Raw genomic sequence first — 11,713 nt, forward strand, 5'->3', positions numbered from 1 at the left:
GAGATAGATATTTTTTTTCAACTGGGGAGTAATCAAAATATCTTTCATTATTTTACGGGTCCATGCAATATCCCAGCATATAGTATGGAAGGTTTCATAATGCGACCATTCTGAATCAGATGCTTTATGTCCTTATAAGAGCATTCTTTGTTAATGGGATACCCCTCTCTTTGCCCCTTTCTTCCCCTATCTCTAAAGTTCTCCTACTGCACTGTTACATCCACAGACACTTGCTCTATTCAGAGATGCACAGAATTTGGTGTGCTATGTTATAACCTAATTATGAGTGGAAAAAAAAGTATGTTCACATCTATAAAGCTATGCAAAGTTTCCAATTTCTATAGCATACCAAGGACATGTTATTTAGAAGAAGAACTGCATTGTAGTGTAGAAACAAAGTAATAGCCATAGTACAATTAACTGAACAATCAACAATAGTTTATATATGCTACATTCTGCAATGCTCACCATTTCTACTATGACTCATTATAAGTTGAATCCTATAAACACCCCTGTTACAGAAACTCTTTTATTGTAGCAATACATTTCATTATCATATCTTCTCATAAACAACCCATGTCGTAATCGTAGCAGGTTTTCAAAAGGCAGTCTACAACGGAACCAGAAGCTCAGCCGAATGCAGCAACAGTTAAACCAAACTTTGAAGAACCCACAAATGATATACAGTTATAATTGCATATATAGGAAAGTACGATAGAAAATTCCCTCTCACTATTAACGGTCATATGTGAGGAAATAAATGCACACCTATACTGCAATCATGTTAAGAGGTTCTCTAATATAATCCCCTTTCATTGCTATATACATAACGCTGCTGTAACTTGCCTCCCAGTCACATTAACCACATTATAAGTATTGTAAATGTCTCAACCATCACAATGCCACTTTTCAACACTCAAGCACTCAAAGTTTGACTTACAAAGAGCTAGGAGAAATATTACACACACCACACACACACATATATATATATGTATATATAAAGTGAGAGATTGAATATATGTACATGTATGAATTATATATATATATATATATATATATATATATATGTAATTAATGACTTTATGACATTATTCAACTGATTACAGTACAAGTTTAAATGCGACAGAAGTCAAATACTATTTTACCTTTTTAGCACAGAAGACGTTTGTATTGTGTGAACCGAGATGGGCAATTCACTTTGTGATATCCATTACTGTGAAGAGCGATTTTTTCTCTCACTCTCCAAACCTTTAGTATCAGTCAGATTGGGGTGAGCTTGAGCTGGATTGGCTCAATGTTTAGTGCGTCAGAGGCTGGATGGTTCATACCCACATTGGAAATTGTTCTGAGAAAATGTTATGTTCATTTTGCACTAGAAAAGTTCTGGACACGGACAGCCATGTGACAAAGGGGTGCACGCTAACTTGACTCAGTGACGCAGTCATCTTTCTAGCACCAAAAAAAAGCAATATTAAACGAAAACAAAAGAAAGCTCCTCCAGAAAGGTTGCTCAAAAGAAATTGAATGTAATTGAAATAGCCTGCCAAAACATTGTACAGGAACCTTGGAGCAGGCATGGAGTTTCCAAGGGATAAGTTTATATCTCTTTATTAACTATTGAGCTCACTGCATCCACATTACATGTAAGAAGGTTCCATACTCTTATGTGTCCAATAAACCATTGCCCATACTCTTCTGTATCTTTAACTTCAGGTAAAAAGTCTTAGCAATTCTATTAAGATTTTTTTTTTTTCATACTGCATGTGTGGATGCGTGACATGAAAAAATGTTGGGAAGTGTTAAGTGTGCAGCAGTTTTGCACGAACAGAAAAAAAATCAAACACCCCCACCAAACATAATATGTCATAAACTAGACCATGAGTCAGTTTTTATTTCCATTCATTCTGGATGGATCTGCAATTACTTTGGACCAATTTTGCTACTCATGAGTCATGCAGTGGTCTCTAATTCATAGAAATAAATCATACCTCTGTTTTTACATATACTGCACATATATATATATATATATATATATATATATATATATATATATATATATATATATATATACATATATTCAAAAGAGAGAGATCTGTATTAACAGTACAATATATGTTGTGATGCAATTCACCTGCGTGATATAATATCAAGTTTTACTTCAAATGATCTGAAATGTTATATATAAGACACATTTTAATATGAACTAATATGAAGTCTCTCTCACAAATGGAAAACTGGAGCTTAATTAAGCGCATGAAAACAAATCCTCAGAGCTATGTGGCGTTTTGACTTAAGAGAGAATGGATGATTCATTGCTAGTATTCTCATGACAAGTTGATAGGGGAAATTAGCAAAAGCTTTTAACTAATGGGATCCATATGAAAATATAGGGAATACTTTTTACTGTCTTGCTCAGTTTAACATGCACAGAATAAGCTTGTTCAGTCTAACTGCAGCTGCAAATTGATGCTCTCAAAGCAGGCTTCAGCATGTTTCCTGAGGACTATGGCCTGTGGGATAATCCTGGATAAACCAAAGCCTGCTCCCCCTCAGCTTCAGAGAGAGAGAGAAAGAAGAGGTATAGCACTTGCTATCCCTTCAGAGATGAAGAAGGGACTTTGCACTGCTTTAAAGCTCTTCACCAAATCACAGAGTAAATTGTGAATTGTTAGGAATTGGAAATGGCATTTTATTTCCAGACCTTGGCCCTCCTTCACTGTTTATTCTTCTTAACTCTGTTTTGTACTCTATCGTTGTTAAACTTTGAACGTTTTCTTCTGCCTGCTTTTTGCGTTCGCTCCCTTCTTCCCACCCTTCCCTTAAATACTGCCGTACACTGACAATATTCCAGAAAGTAGGTTTTTTGTTGGGTTTTTTTTTTTACAGATTGTTTTGCATGTTACTTTTCCCTTTCTTCTCCCTGGCCCTCCTTAGTCCCTCTCGTGCTTTGGATTAGTATGCCTAGAGCAGCACCTGCTGGCCAACAGAGAGCAGTGCTGGCAGTGACCAAGTTATCTTGGAGTTTCACGTTGGGTGAACGTAAGCAGTCACATTTTCTCATTGCAGTTTACCTCTTTACTAGTGATAGATAGTGTTGCTAACTGGCTCCAATATTTCAGGACAGCCCAAATTCTGGTTTTTACCACACTGCATGATGCATGGAATTGATTTTCTTGCTTTTCTTGGGGGGGGGGATTAGAATTGCCGTCCTATATGTGCAAATGAAATGAGAGCCAGGATTGAATCGGTCTGCCAAGGAAAAATAAAGCCAATTGGTAATTCTAGTAGAATGGAGGCGGATCTAAAATTCTTGACCACCAGGACATAATGCAATATCTCTTATCCATCTGGTAATTCATTTGCAACACCTTTCAGAATAAACCGGTCTCTCCTCAGAGCTGCTCCGATATCCCATGGCTTGCACCAAGACTACCTTTCCTCTCAGTACTTCCATGAATAATGAAGGCTCTAAGGTCTTCTGGGTTTAGAAGGGTCCACCCCTGGGCAGTGGGCCACATGGGCAGGCATGTAGGCTAGTCTAGAGGAGAGTCAGCTTAGAATATGTGCGGGGAAGGCAGCTGAAGGCAGGTTTATGAGGATAGCCCCATCTGATGAAAGAATTCTCTAAGTCACTTTTTGTTTTTTAGGAAAAGACACAAGAGATCTTTGGATCATGAAGAAGATCGCTCCCATATCTATGTTTGCTCATTTGGACAGTAGACCGGGCTGAAGTCACTACACCGACTGGTAAGTCTTCTTTCTGCCTGTAGCAATCTGTTTAGGTAGCAGTCATTTCATCAGACTAAAGTGCCTCTGTGACCCACATCCTTTGAAGGCAAATTGATCAAATGTCATGCTCTATGGAACCATTGCTGACATAACAATTGCTCCAGAAAAATATTTCCAGGCATAGAAGACAATTTAACTCACGACATTTTCTAACCTGAACATTTTGTTTAAAGCTTTACGAATATTTAAAAAAAAAAAAAAAAGTTAATCTCTGACTGTTTGAGATTGTTCATAATCCCAGTTATATCTCCTTCTTCCCTCTCAACTATATGGCCTGAAAGAAGAATGGAGGAAAGAGTATTTGCTCCAGAGAACAAACCTACATTTTAATAGGAGGTTGAGAATCAAAGAAATCACTGTTCATTTAGCGTGGTTATGATTTCTGACTTGAGGGCCGATGCCAGGATTGAAACCACAGTTCTATATTTCTGAGTGAGTCTGGAATAGATCTGTAAGTTAGCTTCCAGGCATGTTCAGATACCCTTGTTGGATCCAAAAGGAGAAATGTTAACATACCAACAACAACCTAGGTATGTTATATTCTATTAATTGTCAATGTTTTAATCCTAACAGCCACTAGCAAATGGCTGATTGCCATTTAATTATTCAACTGGCAGAAATTGGATGATTTACTGAATATTTTAAACCTCGAATCGTGCACAAGAGCATTTGCTGATCTGCTTTCTTGCTCACCAGAACATTACACAGAAAAGACATCCGTGCAGCTTATTGTCAAAAAGGGTTGGAACGTGACTATTTGCTACCTATTTCTCTGTAACTAATGAAAATATGCCAAGAACTTACAGTTCGGTATTTCATTTTTCAACGTTTATGTAAGTTTGGCCATTAGGACTAGTCTTGTAATGGTAACTGATGCTTACGGATTTTTAAAATCATAATTAGTGAGTTGGTCAAACACAAATTTCAGCCGAGGATATGACATTCCTTGTAAGAGTGAGATAATGATAACTTTTGTGTTCTCCCCGACCCCATGTCTTGTAATACTCCATGACTTATTCTGCAGGGAATAAGCTCTCTCGAACCACGTCCTAATATATAGTTGGCAAAGAAAAGGTAAACACGTATTACTTCATTTTGCTTCTTACATTGGCACAGTAGTCCAGTGTTTCCCGAAAGCTTAAGCTATTCACTGATTCAGCTAAGAGACATCTTTTCTTGCAGCACACAGAACAAAAAGTTAACATCGTTTTAATAAAAGGGTATATTTTTCTTATTTTCTGCTAACTTAGCTATCATTTGAACACTTAATACAAGTGATATACTTTTAAACAAAAAAAGGTATCACAAAATATCAAAGACTAGTTATAACCTAGCTTATGCTACACAACACCTCACAAATATGCCCCAAATATACTGCGACATTTTAGGCAGCAATTTCCTTCTATCCATTTGAAGCTACACTCTGAAGTCTACCCAAGCTTTCAGAAGCTATCACCATTGACTTTCAGAGATAGATGGGCTGGCAATGTATTTTTAATGCACATAAATTCTCTGCTTTTGAAGAGCTTGACTTTCTTAACATTCTGACTGCCAGAAAATCAAAATTGCAACAAGTTAAACAGTTGTTCTACCATGCCTGGAAATGTAAACTAATGCCTCTGATCTGGTTATTTATTTCATAATCAGCTTTGAAACCTGAAAATGTGAAAAACAGAACAATTCACTGTGCCGTTTCTGGCCTATGCTAGATTGTTTGAAGTAAAGCATTGAGTTTTGGCTAACAGTGCCAGCCTCCTGGAGAATACCAGCACAGCCACACACTATTTTTTGGGTCAGAGGAGGGTAAAGACCATACTCAGTCCTGAGCACAGCCCCTTGCTCATGTAATCCTTGATGTTCAATAATTTTGCTAATGTGACTGCACTTCTAGTTATAGTGGCATTCATGTTAAAAAAAAAAAATAGCAGTCATTTATTACACCCAGTTATACACCTTCCAGCAGATACACAAGAAGTCTGGATACATGAGGCAAAATCAATTAGATTATCAATTAGATTTAAAATTCCCTTCGTGGATAGTTCTTGGTTTCTGCTGTCACTTATCCATGTATAAGCATGAAATGTACTCTAAGCTTTATCAATGATCTCTATAAGAATTCCCCTGTCTGTGCCGCCCATCATAAACTCCCCCTATACAAGCGCTACAGATACCAAGTAATATGTCATGCACACGACTTAACAGAACATTTCTAAGGTCTCCCTGGGTAGATGGCTCATTTCTAAGAATTTCAAGAGCCCTCGTAAATCTTTGCTCACAAATTAAGTCTCTCTTTGAAGTTAAAGCTATTCTAATAACTCATTTCATTTAGTTCTCCCAGTAAACCTACATGTTTTTAATATGCCCCGTGTCACGATGCCTTCAGAATACAAGATACTGGATATTAATATGCGTAGAGATCTCGGTTTAATGAATAGGAAAATTCATCTTAATTGAGCTCTGCAACTGCTTGGCCTATTACTGCAGAGCAATGCCTTCCGTTAGGTGAGCCACATGTCTTAAAATGCTGTCTGTCAGCTAGGGACAGATGACTAACATGCACTCAGTATGAATAGGTGTCTTGAATATCAGCACCTTATGAGTAATTTTTATGGTTCATCTATAAGCTCACTATTTGACTGCTTCCTTTCTTAAGAGTCTACTTACTGGTGTCGTACCCTTAGAGGAGACTCACCAAATGGGGTGAAGCAAGGTAACACGGAATAAAAGCTTCTTTCTTTTCCTGTATAAGAAGAACTCATCACTCGTGTGTTCCTGTGTCTTTTCGATTTGTGATAATGGCATAAGTACAGCAGAGGGGGGCACAGGAACAAAGAGTTTGCGAGAATGCCTTTTGGAAGGTGCGCTGCCGAACTCACAATGAAATACCCAGACTTTTATTGTACTGAAATACACTTTTTGTGCTGCACTTCTTTTTTTATGTCAGGCGATTTAGGGATAAAGTAGTGCGGTTGCCATGTTAGTTTGAATCCACTGAAAAGAAAGGTCAGCAACTTGTAGGTGATACCATTTCATTGGATTGATTTAATACAATAATGTCTAGCTTTCGAAAGATGTGTCCCGGAAGGGGATACAGAGACCTTGAAAACCAGAGTTAGTCCAATTAAAAAAAGTAACCTGGGCAACTTTGGGCACTGGTTTTGAACACATGTAAAGAAAGTTTCTTGCAACAAGGGTTCAATTCTTAGGTTATATTCAATTAAGACTAACAGTTAGGAAATAAAGGTTTCAGGCTACACTGAATGGGCAGGAGTGAGCAGGCATTACCGTTTTTACACATCACGCTCAGTTCTATCCAAGGTGAGAAAGACTTGAGAGGAAGGGTCAGCAGCCTCACCTCATTGCTCCAGGGCGATTATGTGCTCCCTACTGCAGTCTAAGGGAGTTAATTACTAAAGGATTTCTACCACTTTGTGTCTATAGGAAAAATGCTTAGTAAATAAGACCCTAAAATAGGTTGCAATATATTAAATGTCTTGCAGTATAATAGGAGAGTAAAATCCTTAGGTGAGATCGAAGTGAGCAGTATATAGGGGTAGGAAGCAGTAAGTGGCACTCGTAAGGAAAATATTTAGTTCCAAGAAAAGAAATGTGTTGCACAGTGCAAAAAAAAAAGCAGACATGTTTTTCTGTTTTTCCTTGTTTTATTTTTTTGGTATTAATCAAAGAAGCTTTCGAGTGGCCAGGGAACTGGCATGATAAGCAGACCAACAGATCTGTGGTGGCAGCTGATAGATGTAATAAGTGGAAAACATTGAACCTGAATTCATACAATTTGATGACAATTCACATTCTGACCTTGATTATATATTAGCCTATTATATGCAAGTCCACTGTCTAGATTCCTACAGTTCCTTTCATAAAGGACTAATCAAATCACTCACAAAAGTATATTATGCAGATGCAATATAAAGAACCTGAAAACTGGTTATGGTACAATTGCTGTCTTATCTAAGTCGACCTGGAGAAAACCAATCAAGTCTTGGATTTCTTAAACCAAATCCTACTTCATCTTCAAAGCTGTAGTCCTAACTGTTAATAGGAAAAGTCTTGGAATTCAGCAGAATGTCATTTAACAGAAGAAGTTCCCTGCAGAACTAAAGGAGCCTACTTTTTGGGACATGCATGCTCCATAGAGTTGAGTAAACCTGAAAAAAAAATTACCCTTGTCAAAGTCCTCATGATCTTTCAATAATCCCTGAAAACTTGGTATAGATACTAGAGCACAGCAAACCCATAAATATCCTTTCCATTTGGAAAGTAGGTTAATAAAATCAATATTAAAGTAGATTAAGGTATACTACATGAGAGGGCAGTAAAACAGAATTATAGATAACAAGCAACTTGAGCACTATGGGGTAGATTTTTAAAGTTATGTGCGGGCATAGATTTGTTCGCGCAACCCGGCGTGAACAAATCTCCCGCGCACATGTTATAAATTCCAGCCTCGGAACGGCCTTGGAGGGAACTTTTTTCCCGGCCCCCCCACCTTCCCCTCCCTACCCCTACCTAACCGACCCCCCAGCCCTAACTAAATCCCCCCCCCCCCCACCTTTGTTAAGAAAGTTATGCCTGCCTGAAGCAGGCGTAACTTGCGCGCGCCGGTGGGCTGCCGGCGTGCCATTCCTCGGCCCGGGGGCTGGTACAGAGGCCTCAGCCTCGCCCCTGGAATGCCCCCAGGCCGGCACCACACCCACGGCCCCGCCCCTGGAACACCCCCGAATGCCGCGCCGCCCCCGACACATCCCGACATGCCCCCCAAGCAAAGCCCCGGGGCTTACGCGTGTCTTGGGGCTTTGCACGTGCCGGCGGCCTATGCCCCTATGCCCCTATGTATTGTATGGGGATTCATATCACAATTTCAGACAATCATCCTCTCAGCACTGCTCATTATTGGTGAAACTAACTCTTCCATAGAAAAAGAGAGCCATTTCCAGAACTAATGAAAACAGTGCGGTTAACAATGCTCTCATCTGGTTGCTTAACTTTTCCTCACTGTTTAAATGTGAACATATATGTTAATTTCCCAGCAGGTGCACAGCCATCACTTGTAAAACCGGTAACAAAAAATGTCAAATTCATATCGTGAGCAGTACATGAAATGAACCTTTAACAAAAGGCTTTATCCAACAATTAGGAACTTACCTATAATATTCCTAATTGTGTAGAAGCTCACTAATTAGATTATGCCAATTAGTTGCTAGCAGGATGATGTTTGCTGCCAACATTACACATACAGTCTTGAGTGACTGAAATATCAATGAGCCTCAGACTGGCATAGCCCCAGGAGGAAACCTGAGACCACAAGGTACATTTGAAGAGTCAATAACAATTCATACTAATTCTTGCCACTGGCTGCATTGTTCATTGACATATGAGGCAAGTGGTCCACCACTAAGAGTCACAGACAAGCGGATTCTCAGGCCACTTGGTCCTGGCTGTAGGAGACCAAAGACAGAAACTGGAAAACAAAATGATCCATGGAAGACTAGATAGGCTCAGCTGTATACTCTTTTTTTTTTTGCCATCACGTTTCTATTTTTCCGTATCAGCAGTGTTCTGGTTCAGTCACTTGAGGCCTAATGTCTTGCACTGCACACGTGGAGAAATGAAGATTTTAGACTGCAGGAGAATGAGGGGTACAGCAATATATGCCTCAAACTATACAGCTGAGAAAATAATGCAGTGGGAATGCATGATAGCGTATTATGTCTACAGGCTTCAAAGCAGCCCATGGTGCTAGAATAAAAGTATTCTGAGGGTGAGTGGATGTAGGCAGATGCTTATCTATTGGACTCACCTCTTCTAATGGAATTTAAGATGGAGTGATGAGGTTATAGGCTCACTGATATAATTGATTGCACTTTGTTAGAATTTGAAGACAAATATATTTAAAGCAATGCAGTCCAAACCTGGGTAGGACTGAGCAATTGTTTCACAGGTCTGGACAGCAAATTAAATAATTTATTAGTGGTAATCTTTGCCCCCCACCCATCAGAAAATGGAAAATGAAGCCTCAGTATAAAGTATTCCGTGAAATTGAACAGAGCATATTTAGCTCATGCCTCCTACTTTGCTACTTTCATGCCAAGAGTTACATAGTCTAACTAAAGCAAGGCATTCATCCATCATTCATTTTCAGTAGTGGAAGTGGGGTTGAGGGGGTCAGAGGAAAGATATGGAGGGAAGCTATAGTTGGTTTGGGATTTGGAAATGTGTCTGTTCCTCTAGCTAGAGTGGTAGAGAGCAAGTGAGGATGGTAACTTGGCAAACAGACTCAATCAGACAACTGGTCTTTACCTGCTGTCATTTTGTTACATTACAGTGTCTCGTTTTGGAGATATTCCCACCCTTAGGCAGCTTAGTTTTCAAGATATCCATGATGAATGTGCACAAGATATATCTCCATGGATTAGGTGTAAGAATTAGGTTGATGCATATTCATCCTAGGTATTCTAAAAACCAGACCAACTAGGGTAACCCCCAAGGGCCAGGCTGAGAACCACTGCAGTACTGTGAAATCTTCAATTAACATGCTCACAAATGAGATCCAACAATATTTCACCTGAGATCCAAATACATTCACAGATTAACACAGAAATGGAATGCATTAGTAACTGTACAAATCCTGTACCTGTACTTCAAGATGTCCATGTCCAGGTTTCCCTGGAAAATATATGTCCTTGTTTACTTTACAACATGTAAAAACTAATTTACAATTACAATTACGAGTGTCTATGGGTTAACGAATGACATGAAAAATACTTTTGCAAATAATCTTTCCATTCTTTCAGAGGATGAGGAAAATGACTGCCACATCAATGTACTGAACTCTAGTAATGTATTTTGTGTTGCCCTTCAGGACTTCATTGTAGGGTTGTTTCTTATTTTCACTAGCTCAAGGGCTGGGTTTCAACTGTCAGAACCTTTTACCTGAAGACCCCCCCCCTTTCTGATGCATTCATACTTCCATGATGAAAGGAGGGGTCCCCCACACAAACAGGCTACCTCCGGGGATTCCAGGCCCAGTACCTCCGGGCTACCTCCGGGCCACCTCCGGGGATTCCAGGCCCAGTACCTCCGGGCTACCTCCGGGGATTCCAGGCCCAGTACCTCCGGGCTACCTCCGGGGATTCCGGGCCCAGTACCTCCGAGCTACCTCCGGGCCACCTCCGGGGATTCCAGGCTCAGTACCTCCGGGCTACCTCTGGGGATTCCAGGCCCAGTACCTCCGGGCTACCTCCGGGGATTCCGGGCCCAGTACCTCCGGGCTACCTCCGGGGATTCTGGGCCCAGTACCTCCGGGCTACCTCCGGGGATTCCGGGCCCAGTACTGCTATCGCATGAGCTCTTCTCGGCTGCCAGTGCTACATATCACCTAAACCTGAAAGCTAACATCAACAAAACCGCCAGAGACTGCTTTTACAAGCTCCAAGTGCTGAAAAGAATACGACCTCTCTTCCACACACATGACTTCAGAACGATCCTACAATCAATCATTTCGCAAAGCTGGACTATTGCAACACCATCATGCTTGGTCTCCCTTCATCACACACCAAACCATTACAAATGGTACAAAACGCCTCCGCCCGTATACTCACCAACACCAGGAGAAGAGAACACATAACACCTATCTTGATGGACCTCCATTGGCTGCCCATCCACTTCAGAATAATCTACAAGGCCATTCTCACCATTTTCAAAAACATCCATCAATTAGCCCCAATCGATCTCCATATTCCCCTCCGATTACACCATTCCACAAGACCGACAAGAGATGCTTACAAAGGATCACTTCAAGTACCTCCAGCCAAGACTACCAGACACATCACGCTTAGAGATCGGGCATTCTCCACAGCCGGTCCAACATTATGGAACTCCATTCCCCCGGATCTTAGAATGGAAC

The sequence above is a fragment of the Rhinatrema bivittatum genome, chromosome 2 (assembly GCF_901001135.1).
Source record: "Rhinatrema bivittatum chromosome 2, aRhiBiv1.1, whole genome shotgun sequence".
NCBI lineage: Eukaryota > Metazoa > Chordata > Amphibia > Gymnophiona > Rhinatrematidae > Rhinatrema > Rhinatrema bivittatum.